General features: G+C 42.2%; 1 long non-coding RNA gene across 1 annotated transcript; it reads left to right on the top strand.

Annotated features, from left to right (window-relative positions):
• Positions 1–7,146: 7,146 nt before the first annotated feature.
• Positions 7,147–16,819, top strand: LOC141075977 (uncharacterized). The gene is made up of 2 exons (XR_012227383.1): positions 7,147–7,305; positions 15,880–16,819. It is a non-coding gene; the product is annotated as an uncharacterized lncRNA (long non-coding RNA).
• Positions 16,820–17,373: the final 554 nt, after the last annotated feature.

Raw genomic sequence — 17,373 nt, forward strand, 5'->3', positions numbered from 1 at the left:
CTACAGGTTGAGTTCACAAAATACAATCATGAAAGTTTGGGTCATTTGGGCCAACAAAAATTGTTAGGCATTCTCAGAGAGAAATTTTACTGGGAAAAGATGGAAGAGACAGTGCAAAGTGTTGTTCAATCATGTCTCATTTGTGCCCAAATTAATCCAAGACCAAAAGGACAGAAACCGCCACTACTCCGAATCGCACCTGCAGATGGTCCATGGTCTACGTTGCAAATCGACTACATTGGACCGTTACCATCAGGTAAAAATGGTCTCAGGTATGCATTGGTTGTGGTAGATGTTTTTTCTAAGTGGGTTGAAATTTTACCTGTCAGGAAAGATGATGCTTTGTCTACAGCTAGAGCATTAGTTAATCATGTCTTTTGTACTTGGGGGATCCCAAGAATGATCACCTCTGATCGAGGAAGTCACTTTACAGGAAAAATCATGCAAGCCGTTTGTGCTATTCTAGGGGTACGACAACAGTTTCATGTACCCTACCATCCACAGTCTGCTGGTATTGTGGAAAGGATGAATAGAACAATAAAATCCAGAATTGCCAAGATGTTATTGGACAAAGGCAATACTTGGGTTGATGCAGTACCTTTTGTACTGTTGAGTGTAAGAGGAACAACCTCTGCCACAACTCAGTTTACTCCTTTTGAACTGATGACAGGAAGAAAAATGCCATTGATTTTTCCTCATGAACCATTTTTGTCTACACCACAAAAAGATGCTGTTGCAAGGTCCAAATGGTTGCAATTGTTACAGGAAAATTTGAAAACGATTCTTCCACATGCTGCATCAAGAATGCAGAGAATGGAGCCACCATATGTATCCAAATTCAAGAAAGGGGCTCTAGTGATGATTAAAACTTTCAGGAAGAATGGACCTTGGGAAAGTAATTGGGAAGGTCCCTTTGAAATTATCGAAACCATGGGACAAGTGATGATACTTGTGCAACGAGCATCTAAGGTGGTTAAAAATACCCGCAGACAACAAAAATTGTGGGTACATGTTGATCAATGCAAACTGTATATTGCAAAATAATGATACTGCATTTCTTTTAGGAAGAAATGGATTCCAATAAGAACTGGAATATGAAACTCCACGTCTTTGACGAAAGGGATTCAACACCAATCCTTCAGGAGAAAAAGACGTTGCCCAGGAAAAGCTACTATCTGATGGGAATCACATTTCTGCTGTTTTGTACTGTTTCAACTGTGATCTACGCTGAAGATATTTCACACCATGGAACAAATACTAGTGAAGTGAAGGAACTTTTCAAAGGAACTTTACATCCAAGGAAACCAAGAGGAACGAATCTACAAAGCTTAATAGATGAAGACATACCGGACGATTCAGTAGATATTACTGGAAACATTTGCATGGGTTTTGGTGCAAAATGCTGTATTGAGCTACACTTCATACATGACACTGACATAATATTACACGCAGCCACAGGACCAAAGACGAAGTTCACACAGTTACAAGGAGATTATATACACAATAATAAGACAGGCACATGGGAATGTAGTCCTACAGATGTGTTATTCTGGAATATAGAGATAAGAGGTGAAGAGAAAGCTGTGTGGTCAGGCGACATTACAAATGATATGATCGCAAAAGGGAAAGTTGAAACATCCAAAACAGATGCTTGGTTAAGGACACAACTATTTGGGAAAGTTTTAGATCCTGCATTTCTTTCTATTACAGAAGGAGACGAGGATTGGGTAAAAACATGGAATTTTCAGATAACCAGAGAACCAGTACAAGTACAGGTATCTGTAGTTTTTACAGTTTCAAATACTATAGCTCCAGAAGTGAGGGTTACACCACAAGCAGTATATAGTCAAGAAAATATGTCTCCTTTATTACTAAAATGCAGCACGAGGTTAGAGCTACCTTCAGAATCTTTGTTAATATGGACCAAAGATAAATCATTTTTGGGAAGTTTTTCAAATGGTCCAACAAATGTTATACACAGAGGTCAATCCGGTAACGTGAGATGGTTAAATAAGGATTTTATTTTTTCTGTAGATAATCCATCTCCTAAGGATTCTGGACTTTATCAATGTTGCATTTTAACGAAATATAACTACAAACAATGTAGAGATGTAAAGGTAAATATATGGTCAGCAGTAGATAATGTATGCACACAGACAAGATTTCAACCATCTACTCCTTTTCAGATCAATCAGTTCCAAACTAAACCTCTGTTACGAGATGGAGTGTTTCTAACCATGGTATGGACCTTTAACATGTCTAACTGGAAAATCTCTTCTAGATATCCCCAGTGTCAACCACATCTCACTAACATGGAGATGGGAATAGAACAATGGTTTGGGAAAAGAACTTCAACACAGGTTAGAAGTAAAAGGGGAGTGTTTGAAGGTATTTTGGGGGGATTAGGAACAGTAGGAAGTTTAATTAACACTATGGACATTCATACACTTAAATCAGATCTGGAAAATATTGGGTATATTGGAGGAAAAGGGGTAAAGATTCAGAAAAGCTTGAATCAAGTCCTTGAAAAGATGGTTTTGAACACTGCTACTGTATTGGGGTCTTCTGTATCACATCTTCAAGATGCTACTTTAGCTTTAATGGAAAGTGAACAGGAATCTCAAGTGGCCAAAACATGTCTAGAAATTCAGATTGAATATTCCATCAATCTGAAAATGATTGCACAAGCCTTACAAAGTGGAATTACCCCTTTAGGGCTAATAAGAAATTTGCCCATAGAATATAACTTTGCGTTAAACCATACAGATTTGTGGGTAAATAAGTGGTTAGGATGTGAACAGAACATTTGTGTAGGAACATCACTGATTCCAGTGTCAGGAAGAGAAGAAACCCTGGTTCCTATAGGTGTTCTGGGGATTCCTGTCAGCCCTACACAATTGTTATATTATCAATTACAGTACACAGATTTTGCATTTGATGGTACAAACATTGAACAATTAGACATTTCGTCATGCTTAAATTTTGTTTCCAAGGTAATGTGCCTACCTGGACAGGATAAAGTCATTTATCATTCATGTTTCCATAATCATACCTCATGTCATGCCAGAGTTGAGAATGTCCACACGATACATGACTTGGTGACACCAGTAAGCGCTAACAAAACTTGTTTCCAAGTCATGTCAGGAAAAGAAGCAGTTTCTGCATTCTTCTCATCTTGTGTACATGTCGAAAATCTGACAATGGGTTTATATTGTATTGAGGGAAATGTTAAAACTCTCACAAAGAAGGAAGGAAGTATTAATATTACGTCAATAGGCTCAAGACGTCTGAAAATCCTTCCGATCCAGTTCAATTTGTCACAAGTCAATAAATTCCCTTGGGATTTGTGGACAAATGAAATAAAGAAAGACAAGGGTTTATTAAATCTGCTGACAAAACAATTAAAAGAAGCTGAAATTGTATTTAGACATGAACAAGGTAATCTAAATGATATTGAACATGAATGGACGAGTATGTCAGGCTCATCTTGGTGGAGAAATTTAGGAAAATCTGTAACTAGTTGGTCACAGTCTTCAGCGAAAATGGCAGCAGGGAATGTATTGTCTAATCCGATCGTTATTTTATTTATCATAGTTTTGCTGTGTATAATATATCAAATAATTATTATGTGTAAAATTAGGAGAATTTATAAGAATATAAAGATAGAAATGAAAAAGGAAGATGATATTTTAAGAGAGATGTTAAAACGAAAAAAAATTATAACTCTCTGATCTAATTTTTGTTTTTACAATAGGTTTGAAAATTCAGATGACATTCAGGGCAGATGTTGATACAAGGTTTTCAGAATAAAGAATGAATGTGATACGAATGGTGAGAGAATGAGTTAGGATTGATTATGATATTTCTCAAATCATAATCAGGGGGGACTGTAAAATATCAGTATTTCTATAATAAAAAATATATGGATTAATTCTCTCATACAGAATCTAGCTAACAGGCTTTGCTTACTTTGGAGAAGTGACTGAGTTATTCTGAGTTCCTTGGCTCACACAGCTGTCTCTCTTGTCAAATGTATAGGTCAAGATAGTCAAAGCTGTCAAAATGTGACTATTTAGAGATAATGAATGGTTCTAAAGATCTCAGACTTTAGGCTTAAATATCTCAGACTAAGGTAATGCATAAATAACTGTATGCATATTGTTAAAATAACTACGGTTCACTTAATATGGAAGAACTTCTGAACATAGTGGCAAGCCACCATATGTGGTTGTAGTTTATAGTATATAAAGCCGGTCTAACTCTTGTTCAGGAGATCTCATATCCCTTGAGACTCTCGAACACCCGGACAGCTGCTCATGACTATATGTAAGATAATGCTCGTTTTCTCTTCAAATAATTACTGCATGTCATGAACTTACTTTTCTTCATTTTTGTAATCACTTTTTGAAATGAATAATTAAAACAAGATTTATTTTATCCTCAATTCAACATTGCCTTTACTTTTGATTCTCAACCGTGCAAGAAGATATATATATATATTTTTTTACAGAGACAGCGACAGAAGCCTGACCTAATAAATATGCAAATTAGTGCTCATAGCAATACACAGACATTACCACTGTCTATACAAGCCATATGCATATTGCAGTGCAAAAACGGCAATCATATCGTTTACTAGTGGATGCTGTGTCCAAAAGGACAAAATCTGTTAAAGGTACTTACATATAGTTGTGGTCGGCTAATGCGGTCCTCCACCAGCGCCCCAACGCGCGTTTCGTCCCTTCGTAATATTCTTTATAAAGCATTTATATAATGGAGGATGCTTTTGTTTTCTTGCTGACACCAATTAAGAAGTGCATCCAGAAACTAGCAGCCGATGCTCTTTCTGTACACCTCCTCTAATATGGCCACAATGTCATCTAGAACTTTTTGTGTTGATGCGAGACGCCACGGCACCATTTACCGGGCTTCTCCCTCTAGTGCATGCAGCATAATGTCAGAGTGCAGCTCCTCAGCTAAGTTTTACAGTCTGTATGTACTTCATATATGATCGTCCCATACTTTGATTGGCATGTTAATGCCGTCATATTTTGCAAGTAGTCTCAGAATGGACCCTGCTGACAAGCTCAGGCTCAGAGCATTTAGAGTTAGCAGAAGAGTGACTGGGACAGGTGCTCCCAAAGACCCTGCGGCCTCTACCACACTACCTTCCTTGGTCGCGTTCTGCATTGTGATGATGTACCCTGCTAACAGCGCCAAATGTAATGTGGATGAGGGACGGCCATAGGACAAGGTGTAGAGCAGCAATCAGCAGACACGCACAAAGACTATATAATATAATATAAATACTTACTGACCAGTTTATAAATACAAAGGAAATGATTGTAGGTAAACAGTGTATAAGTAAAAATAAGTTGACAGCAGTTACTCAAAATAATATCAAATAAGAGTATGCACAAGTATAGTTAACTGAATTAACAGAAATACACACGATTAACCCTTTCTATGCATAAATCCATAAAAATACAGTATTATGCCAGTACTTTAGCAATCGCCTACTCAGAGCACTTTTTGAAGTGTGTCTTACAGAAGAGGGCTTTTCTCCTCTCAAGACCTCTATAAAATGATATATATATGCACATATATATTCAGATGTAAGATGGTGTGACAGATCGCACAGGGGAAGGGGTGTGTCAACTTCACTCACTTCTGAGGAGGGGAGAGAAAGATGAAAACCTCAAAAAGAGGAAAAAAATCCTCCAAAAAATTCAGATACACACCAGACAGGCCTAAATGCATCTGCACTAATCGAGGGTGCAGCGGACCCAAGTAAAATGGCAGCTGCACAAATACCAAATGAAACAGCCAGCCTACAATCAGGGATTGGCCGTGTGGTACACCAGCACAGAAGAAATAATCCGCATGTGGCAGTGTTCACACAGGGAATGCAGGGCTTCTGGCTCACAACCTCTTAGTAACACCATATTGGGGGGCTGCCCAGTGCCAACTAGAATTCATCCCGTGTGAACAGAGGCCACAAGTTTGCAGAACCGTTTGGGCCCAACTGCACCCTGAAAGAAATATAAAAAGTGCACAAAAAACATATCAATATATGTAAGGTATTGGTTGACATTAAGGCCTTAATACGGAAGCTGGCAAACGGCGTCAACATTCCTTACACTTGCCAGTCCTACTCTAACATGAAAACCTCAAAAAGAGGAAAAAATCCTCCAAAAAATTCAGATACAAACCAGACAGGCCTAAATGCATCTGCACTAATACAGGGTGCCGCAGACCCAAGTAAAATGGCAGCTGCACAGGTGCATAAATACCAAATGAAACAGCCAGCCTACAATCAGGGATTGGCCGTGTGGTACACCAGTGCAGAAGTAATCCGCATGTGGCAGTGTTCACACAGGGAATGCAGGGCTTCTGGTTCACAACCTCTTAGTATCACCATATACTGTAGGGGGGCTGCCCAGTGCCAACTTGAATTCATCCCGTGTGAACAGAGGCCACAAGTTTGCAGAACCATTTGGGCCCAACTGCACCCTGAAAGAAATATAAAAAGTGCACAAAAAACATATCAATATATGTAAGGTATTGGTTGACATTAAGGCCTTAATACGGAAGCTGGCAAACGGCGTCAACGTTCCTTACACTTGCCAGTCCTACTCTAACATGAAAACCTCAAAAAGAGGAAAAAATCCTCCAAAAAATTCAGATACAAACCAGACAGGCCTAAATGCATCTGCACTAATACAGGGTGCAGCGGACCCAAGTAAAATGGCAGCTGCACACGTGCATAAATACCAAATGAAACAGCCAGCCTACAATCAGGGATTGGCCGTGTGGTACACCAGTGCAGAAGAAATAATCCGCATGTGGCAGTGTTCACACAGGGAATGCAGGGCTTCTGGTTCATAACCTCTTAGTAGCACCATATAGGGGGGCTGCCCAGTGCCAACTAGAATGCATCCTGTGTGAACAGAGGCCACGAGTTTGCAGAACCGTTTGGGCCCAACTGCACCCTGAAAGAAATATAAAAAGTGCACAAAAAACACACGGGATGCATTCTAGTTGGAACTGGGCAGCCCCCCTATATGGTGTTACTAAGAGGTTGTGAACCAGAAGCCCTGCATTCCCTGTGTGAACACTGCCACATGCGGATTATTTCTTCTGCACTGGTGTACCACACGGCCAATCCCTGATTGTAGGCTGGCTGTTTCTTTTGGTATTTATGCACCTGTGCAGCTGCCATTTTACTTGGGTCCGCTGCACCCTGTAAGAGGGGAGAGAAAGACCCCGCAGGGATCGACTCTCTGGCGCCATCACTTACCCCAGGTAAGTCAGGGAACTGCACCGAGGCAAATAGTTGCTGGAAAGGCTTCGCTTATAGGTACGAGTTATCAAGGCGCCTCAGTGAGGGGGGATATAAATCACCAGTCCAGGCTGGGGATATATATATATATATATATATATATATATATATAAACCTCCCGGCCGTCACTGTCAGTGTTCCTCACTAACACAGTATACGGTATGCTGCCACCAGTTCCTCGTTAGATATAAGCCCCATCCAACAACAGGCTTGTATCGGGTCAGAAGCCAACCCCGGGAAGCACATAATAACCAACCGAGCGTGCGGACGTGGGGATTCTTGAATTGAGATGAAAGAGAAGCCCACGATTAATTTTATATTTAATCGCTGAAAGGCGTCCTAGGAAGATACAAGCATATGTATATACAAGAACAATATACAACTATACAGTCAGGAGTTTGATGCAAAGGTAGGATACAGATAGATTACAATTAGGCTATGTGCACACGTACCGGAACTCTCGCGGAAATTACCGCGAGAATTCCGGAATTCCATTCCGCAGGAAAATCGCATTTTAAATTCCCGCGATTTGCCCGCGGAAAAACTAGCATTTTGCAAGCGTAATTAGCTTGCAAAATGCTAGCGTTTTCCAAGCGATCTGTAGCATCGCTTGGAGAACTGATTGACAGGTTGGTCACACTCGTCAAACATAGTGTTTGACAAGTGTGACCAACTTTTTACTACTGAGGCCGCCTATGCAGCATAAGTAGTAAAAGATAAAATGTAAAAAAAAAATAATGGTGTTATTCTTACCTTCCGACGTCCCGTGCAGCCGTTCCCAGTAATCCTTTGCGAAAATGCCCGCGATGACGTCCGTTCTCGCGGGATCGCGATGTCTCACGGTGATTGGCGATGACGTCGCGCGAATGACCGCGAGACTTCGCGATCCCGCGAGAACGGACGCCATCGCGGGCATTTTCGCAAAGGACTACTGTGAACGAGAGCGTGGAGAGAGGCGGGAAGGCTGCGCGGGACGCCGGAAGGTAAGAATAACAATATTTTTTATTTTAAATTCTATTTTTTACAGGGATATGGTACCCAGAGCCCGGATGACAGTCTCCTCTCCTCCGGACCGTGGGTACCATCCGCAAATGTTCTGCTTACTTTCCGCATGGTGTGCACAGCCACATGCGGGAAATAAGCGGAACAATGCATTCCTATGGGTGCGGGATCGCCTCGATTCCGCAAAAATAATGAGCATGCTGCGGTTTTTACCGCGAAGCGATTCCGCCGCGGTAAAAACCGCAGCATTAGCACAGCATTGTGGAATCCCATAGGAATGCATGGGATGCTTATTTTTCGCGTTTTCATGGCAAAATCGTGCGGTTAAAACTGCCGCGGAAACGTGAAAAAAATGCAACGTGTGAACTCAGCCTTACCGTGTTATGTAGCATGTGACCACAGGGAGACACTGATGAGTCATAGGTCCAAATCTTTGTTACACAATTCTCTGGCCACGTCAGCTAAAGGGCCTCCTGCCAGTAACATAGTTATTAAGGTTGAAGGGAGACTTTAAGTCCATCTAGTTCAACCCATATCCTATCCTAACTTGCCCTAACATGTTGATCCAGAGGAAGGCAAAAAAAACCCATGTGGCAACAGTAAGCTTCACATTGGGGAAAAAAATTCCTTCCCGACTCCACATACGGCAATCAGACTAGCTCCCTGGATCAACGCAATTTTAAGGAGACTAGTGTATATACCCTGTAATATTATACTTTTCAAGAAAGGCATCCAGTCCCTTCTTAAATTTTAGTAGTGAATCACTCATTACAACATCATATGGCAGAGAGTTCCATAGTCTCACTGCTCTTACAGTAAAGAATCCGCGTCTGTCAGTATGCTTAAACCTTCTTTCCTCCAGACGTAGAGGATGCCCCCTTGTCCCCGTCACAGGTCTAAGAGTAAAAAGATCATTAGAAAGGTCTTTGTATTGTCCCCACATATATTTATACATTGTAATAAGATCACCCCTAAGCCTTCGATTCTCCAAACTAAATAACCCCAAGTGTAATAACCTGTCTTGGTATTGCAGACCCCCTAGTTCCCTAATAACCTTGGTCGCTCTTCTCTGCACCCGCTCCAGTTCAGCTATGTCTTTCTTATACACCGGAGACCAGAACTGTACACAGTATTCTAAGTGTGGTCGCACTAGTGACTTATATAGAGGTAAACTTATGTTCTCCTCATGAGCATCTATGCCTCTTTTAATGCATCCCATTATTTTATTTGCCTTTGCAGCAGCTGCTTTACTCTGGCCACTAAATGCGAGTTTGTCATCCACCCATACACCCAGGTCTTTTTCAGTGACTGTTTTGCCCAGTGTTTTACAATTAAGCACATAATTATACAACTTGTTCGTTCTACCCAAGTGCATGACCTTACATTTATCCCCATTAAAGCTCATTTGCCATTTATCAGCCCAAGCTTCTAGTTTACATAAATCCTCCTGTAATATAAAATTGTCCTCCTCTGTATTAATTACCCTGCAGAGTATAGTGTCATCTGCAAATATTGAAATTCTACTCTCTATGCCCCCTACAAGGTCATTAATAAATATGTTAAATGAAGCGGGCCCAAAACTGACCCCTGTGGTACCCCACTGCTAACCGTGACCCAGTCCGAGTGTGCTCCATTAATAACCACCCTTTGTTTCCTATCCCTGAGCCAGCTCTTAACCCACCTACACATATTATCCCCTATCCCCATTGTTCTCATTTTATGTATCAACCTTTTGTGTAGCACCGTATCAAAAGCTTTTGAAAAGTCCATGTACACCATGTCCACTGCATTCCCTTGGTCCAGTCCGGAACTTACCTCTTCATAAAAGCTTATCAGATTAGTCTGACAGGAACGGTCTCTTGTAAACCCATGTTGATATTGGGTCATAAGGTTATTCTTCTCCAGATACTCCAGTATAGTATCTCTTAGAAAACCCTCCAGGATTTTACCCACAGTTGAGGTTAAACTTACTGGCCTATAATTTCCAAGTTCAGTTTTTGTCCCCTTTTTGAATATTGGCACCACATTTGCTATACGCCAGTCCTGTGGTACAGACCCTGTTATTATGGAATCTTTAAAGATTAAAAATAGTGGTCTATCTATGACTGTGCTTAATTCCTGCAGTACTCGGGGGTGTATCCCATCCGGGCCCGGGGATTTGTCAATTTTAGTGATTTGTAGACGCCGCCGTACTTCCTGCTGGGTTAAGCAGGTGACATTTAATGGAGAATTTTTATCCCTGATCATGTTATCCGTCATGGGATTTTCTTGTGTAAATACTGTTGAAAAAAAGTCATTTAGCATATTGGCTTTTTCCTCATCCTCATCCACCATTTCACCCAGACTATTTTTAAGGGGACCAACACTATCATTTTTTAGCTTCTTACTATTTATGTAGTTAAAGAATATTTTGGGATTATTTTTACTTTCTCTGGCAATGAGTCTCTCTGTCTCAATCTTTGCTGTCTTGATTTGCTTTTTACAGAATTTATTTAATCTTCTGTATTTATTTAATGCCTCATCACTACCTACTTGCTTTAATTCTCTAAATGCTTTATTTTTATCTCTTATTGCGCCCCTTACAGCTCTATTTAGCCATAGTGGTTTCCTCCTATTTCTCGCATGTTTATTCCCATACGGTATATATTGTGCACAGGTCCTATTCAGGATGCTAATAAACGTCTCCCATTTTCTTTGTGTATTTTTATGTCTCAGGATATCGTCCCAGTTAATTGCACCAAGATCATCTCTCATCCGTTGGAAATTTGCCTTCCTGAAGTTTAGTGTCCTTGTAACCCCTCTACTACACATCTTATTAAAGGATACATGAAAACGTATTAATTTGTGGTCACTATTACCCAAGTGACCCTCAACCCTTACATTTGATATGCGGTCTGGCCTGTTGGTTAATATTAGGTCTAGCAGTGCCCCCCCTCTTGTTGGGTCCTGAACCAGTTGTGAAAGGTAATTGTCTCTCATCGTTGTCAGAAACCTATTACCTTTGCTGGAACTGCAGGTTTCGGTTCCCCAATGTATTTCAGGGTAGTTGAAGTCCCCCATAATAATGACTTCTCCTTGAGTCGCTGCTTCATCTATTTGCTTTATGAGGATATTCTCTGTAGCTTCCATTATTTTTAGAGATTTATAACAAACCCCTATCAGTAATTTATTATTTTTCCCCCCTCCCCTTATCTCTACCCACAGGGACTCTACATTTTCATTAGATTCATATATATTATCACGAAGGATGGGTTTTAAGGATGATTTTACATATAAACACACACCTCCCCCTCGCTTATTTGTACGGTCATTTCTGAACAGACTATAGCCCTGTAAATTAACAGCCCAGTCATGGCTCTCATCCAGCCATGTCTCAGATATCCCCACCATGTCATAATTATGTTCCAACAACATTAACTCCAATTCCTCCATTTTGTTGGCGAGACTTCTGGCATTAGTATACATGCACTTTATGTATCTCTCTGTACCTCTATTCTTTCTTAAATTATTAACTGTTCTAACCCCACCCCCAATGTCATTATTTGTGCCCAGGTCTCTATCTGCACTGTCTTCCCCTCCTATAAAAGGAATACCCTCCCCCCCATCCCTAGTTTAAACACTCCTCCAACCTTCTAGCCATTTTCTCCCCCAGCACACCTGCACCCTCCCCATTGATGTGCAGCCCGTCCCTAGCGTAGAACCTGTAGCCAACTGAGAAGTCGGCCCAGTTCTGCAGGAACCCAAACCCCTCCTTCCTACACCAATTCCTGAGCCACTTATTAACCTCCCTAATCTCCCGTTGCCTCTCTGGCGTGGCACGTGGTACAGGAAGTATTTCCGAAAATACCACCTTGGAGGTCCTTGCTTTAAGCTTACAGCCTAATTCCCTGAAATCATCTTTAAGGACCTTCCACCTACCTCTAACTTTGTCATTTGTGCCAATGTGCACCATGACCGCTGGATCCTCTCCAGCCCCTCCCAGTAATCTGTCAACCCGATCAGCGATGTGTCGGACTCGAGCGCCAGGTAGGCAGCACACCGTTCGACGATCCCTGTCTTTGTGACAGATTGCCCTATCTGTTCCCCTAATAATTGAGTCTCCCACTACCAGAACCTGTCTGGCCTGCCCTGCTCTCCTATTTCCCCCCTTACTGGAGCAGACACTCCTCCGGCTTTCAGAGGACATGCCTTGCTGCAGCAGTGCTACTCCTGCACTAACACTCCCCTCATCTGCCAACTTAGCAAACTTATTGGGGTGTGCCAGATCAGGACTAGCCTCCCTGGTGCTCTTCCCTCTACCCCGCCTTCTAACTGTCACCCAGCTAGCTGCTTCATTGTCCTGCAGCTCCAACCTAGCATCCCCCCCCTCATCTATCCCATTGAGCGTCTGCTCAGTGAGCAGAAGAATCCTTTCCATATTGTCTATGGATCTCGGTGTTGCCAGCTGCACATTTAGATCCAGTATCTGGGCTTCCAAATGCACAACGTGCTCACATCTTGCACAGCAGTATGCACCCTCGACCCGCTGTTCAAGGATTTCATACATGCGGCAAGACGTGCACTGGATGGCATTGGCAATAGTGGAGCACATCCTAATGGGGATTGCACCAGACAATAAGATAAGTAAAAAAAAAAAAAAAAAAAAAGTATTAATATAACAGCAATTCAGTAAGACCTCCCTTGGAAACTCCCTGAATCTAAAGTCACTGAATTTCAAGTCACACACTTACCACAGTTCGCACTTACGCTCAGGTCACACTCAGCTCGTTCACACTCGCTCAGGAAGAAGATTTAAAAGAGTTTTTTTTTTTGTTTGTTTGTTTTTTCCCCCTTTTACCAGCACACCACCTTGCTGCTCAATGCACTTCCAAAAGGAGTTGAGCCCCAACCAGCTGCCCCTTATAAACCCTTAATTACTGTATGAACTCCCACCCTTAATTAACCCCTTGTGAATATAGTTACACCTCAAGATTTAAATGCAATATAGTTTACCCTTAAAAACACAGATAGTAAAATAAGAGATTAACCCTGAAGAGAGAAAATGTAGTTTAAACAAGCCCCCAAAGCCCCGCAAAAATTGAACAGGTAGAAAGCACTCAGCAACTTACAATTCAGCAACTCACACAGGTATTTGTTATAGGTTTTCCAAATACCTCTTCACTGAATTTCAAGTCACACACTTACCACAGTTCGCACTTACGCTCAGGTCACACTCAGCTCGTTCACACTCGCTCAGGAAGAAGATTTAAAAGAGTTTTTTTTTTGTTTGTTTTTTTCCCCCTTTTACCAGCACACCACCTTGCTGCTCAATGCACTTCCAAAAGGGAAGACTAAAGTAGACTAAGAAAGACTAAGTAAAAAATGAGGAGCTGCCTATTATCCCCTAGGCTGCTCCCTCCCACACGCTGCGCCAACCCCTGGGCTGTGCAGCCTCTCTCCTCCAATATCTGAGAGCATAGTTTTCCAGACAGAACCATGGATGCCCTTAACTTTCCCCCTGATGCTCTAAATGGGACAGCGGCGGTGCCACTGGGTTCTGGATTTTATCTGTGCAGGAGATCAAATACGCCTACTGTATTTAATTCCAGGTTGCTATGCTTTATAACTCAATAACACAGAGTTCTAGAGGTGGCCGTGTGGAATGGGCTTGTGGGGAAAGGAATGCAGGCTCCAATTATATGCTCGGCTAGGTTCAGAGATATTGCATTCTTTTATTATAGGTCATTGAGTCCAACAAAGGAAGCCACAGGGTATATGCCTTCTGCGCCCCAGAGTGAGTTTGAAAGGCCTATTTGTTTGAGCTAATTAAAAAAAATCATTGGACTGCCCTGTCCAAGGAAGTGCCTTCGCTGGATAATGACGTCCCATTGTTTGATGTGTATTTTACTTCCCTTTTGGCCTGGGGGAATGCCAAAGGTGGGGGGGCTGAGTTTGGAGCAAGTATATTTGGGACAAACTGTATCTGATAGGGAATTCCATCAGATATCAAAATTATATCAATTAGATATAATTTTCCCATATCTCACAGATGGTACCAGTATGTCCTTAGACTGAAGTAGAAGGTTCCTTGCTGGGCTGAGTCCCAAATGATCAGAAACGCTGAATTGAGGCTTTTAGAGAATCACGATCTCTCCTATACAGAGTTCTCAAAGTCTGTAGAATTAAGGCCTCACGTGGCCTAGCCATAATGTTTCCTTGATGGCCCTCACCGAGTTGGCTCATGTCATATCATATAGAGTTTTAGTGTTCCTGAGTCCTGTCTGCCTGCAGCCTCCAGTACCTTTTCTACCGTCTTCCCAGTCTATTGTCTGCCTGTGGCCTTCAGTACCTCTGTTATCTGCTTCTTAGTTTCCTGTCAGCCTGTGGCCTTCTATACCTCTGCTACCTGCTTCCCAGTCTCCTATCGGTATGCGTCCTCCTATACCTCTGCTACCCACTTCACAGTCTCTTGTCTGCCTGCAGCCTCCTATACCTCTATTACCTGCTTCCCTGTCTCTTTTCAGTATGCGGCCTCCTATACCTCTGCTATCCACTTTCCAGTCTCCTGTCTGCCTGTGGCCTACAATACATTTGCTACCTGCTTTCCAGTCTCCTGTCTGTCTGCGGTCTCAAGTACCACTGCTATCTGTTTACCGCATGACTCACATGCCTGCTGCACAAGCACCAATGTCCCATTTTCCCACTTTTGGCTTGGAGGATTCACCTTACCAGGTGAGCCAAAACAAAATGTAACTGCACATGACATCTTTCTCGGGCAGATTCTGCCTGTAACCGACTTGACAAAATGCTGCAAACAACATACATAATTTACTAAAGTGTCAAAACGACGCTGTGTATATGGTCCATCCTTTTGATCTCTTTTTAATTGCTTCTGGCGTCTACAAGCAGCTTCTGTTTGGATGCTGCTCATTATTTTATATTTAGAGTGTAAAAAAAAAAAAAGACGCTGGCAGTGAAGTCGCTGCAAAAGACATCCAAGATATCACAAAACACGCTTAAGGAAAAACACTGCCAGAGTCTTCCTGAATCATCTTTGCCTTGGAAAACTCAACAGATACACTGGCATCTAAAAGATGTCATGCACACATGCCCCAAGGCAATATTTCTTTTAACCTCTTTGAGACAAAGCATGTTTTCACCTTAAAGACCAGGCCGATTTTTTGCAATTCTGACCACTGTCATTTTATGAGGTTATAACTCTGAAACGCTTCAATGGATCCTGGTGATTTTGAGAATGTTTTCTTGTGACATATTGTACTTCATGTTAGTGGTAACATTTCTTTGATATGACTTGCGTTTATTTGTGAAAAAAATGGAAATTTGGCAAAAATTTTGAAAATTTCGCAATTTTCAAACTTTTAGTTTTTATGCCCTTAAATTAGAGAGTCATATCACACAAAATGGTCAATAAATAACATTTCCCACATGTCTACTTTACATCAGCATAATTTTGGAAACATCATTTTTTTTTGTTAGGAAGTTATGTGTTAAAAGTTGACCAGCGATTTCTCATTTTTACAACAAAATTTCCAAAGGGAGAAGGTTGACTCCGTCTCCACACTGCCTGACACAGCGTACGGCCAGATCTACCACGTTTCCTCCACCACTCACGCTGATTGTGCGTTGCTTGACCACCCATTACCTGAGACTGAGGTCCATAGCTGCGCTCGCAGACCGGAGTCCCCGACTAGGTCCGACACTTACACCACCGCTGAGCCTCGTCACCACCTTGTACGCAAGGATGCGTGGGCGGCCTGCACACCCGGATCTCAAACTACGCAAAGTGCCAGAGTGCTTCACCCGTTTTTTGTCGTGTACCAGAACTGAGAGTCTTCACCGGGAAAAGCCAAGGAGCACCATTTCAGGACAGAGACTGTGCGGTAACTTCATCTGAGACCATTTCAACGCTATCTCACGACACCGCTGCCATCGAGGACTCTTCCAACCTCCCTCCATCTTGGAGCTACGAACTGATAATTTTACACATTCTATTTGTTTACTCTTCTCTCTGCAAAGTGTTTATCGCACATTGTCTGTGTACTGTAAGGCTATGTGCACACGCTGCGGATTCACCCGCGGGTTTTTCCGTGCGGAACCGCAGGTAAAGTGACCTGCGGTTTTCCTGTGGTTTGGCCTGCGGTTTTCCCCTGCGGTTTCACTCCTCTACTATGCTAAAGGTGTGAAACCGCAGTGGAATTCGCAGAAACAATTGACATGCTGCGGTTTATAAACCGCAGAAAAACCGCTCGGAAAAAACCGCAGCGTGAGCACAGAGGTTTTTAAAACCCATAGGGTAATATGGTACTGTACCATGTCTGCGGAACTGCTGCAGTTCCACAGGGCCAAAAAAGCTGGGGAACCGCAGCAGAATCCGCAGTGTGTTCACATAGCCTTATAACGTTGTTAACCACCGCGCTTCCTGCGAGGAGCATAAATTGCTACTCTTATTCTTGCATAAAACACCTGTTAAGTCTTGGTTTGCCTCCTGCTCATCACTGAATCCCGCGTACCTGCTAGCACCTAATACCTCATCCCTATCTTTGTGTGCGTGGCCCCCATGAGAAAAGCATTAAAAAAAAAACATCCTACTTAACTTCCCTGCGCGCTCTTGAAGCATCTTGTTCCGGTGCCAGCAGCTCCTGCGGCCGGGCGATCACATGTCCCCACTCATTAAGGGAATGAATATTTACCTCTCTCCACGCCTATGAGAGTGGAGATAGGTGAATATTCATTACCTTAATGAGCAGGCACCTGTGATAGCCCGGCAGCTGCTGGAAGCTGGCGGCTGCAGCTGTAACTGTGTGCGCTATAAGAGAAATCAATATTCATTGCAGGTGCAGTGAATATTCATTTCTCTCCTGCCTCCTGTGACCTGCTGCTCCCCCTCCCCTGCTGTGTTCTGTCACAATGACTCGTGTATAAGCTGAGGGGGGCGTTTTCAGCACAAAAAATGTGCTGAAAAACTCAACTTATACACAAGTATATAAGGTACATATGTTCTTATTGCCTTTTTCCCAATTTACAGTCTA

Source organism: Dendrobates tinctorius, unplaced genomic scaffold (genome assembly GCF_039654945.1).
Source record: "Dendrobates tinctorius isolate UK_male_01 unplaced genomic scaffold, ASM3965494v1 ptg000383l, whole genome shotgun sequence".
NCBI lineage: Eukaryota > Metazoa > Chordata > Amphibia > Anura > Dendrobatidae > Dendrobates > Dendrobates tinctorius.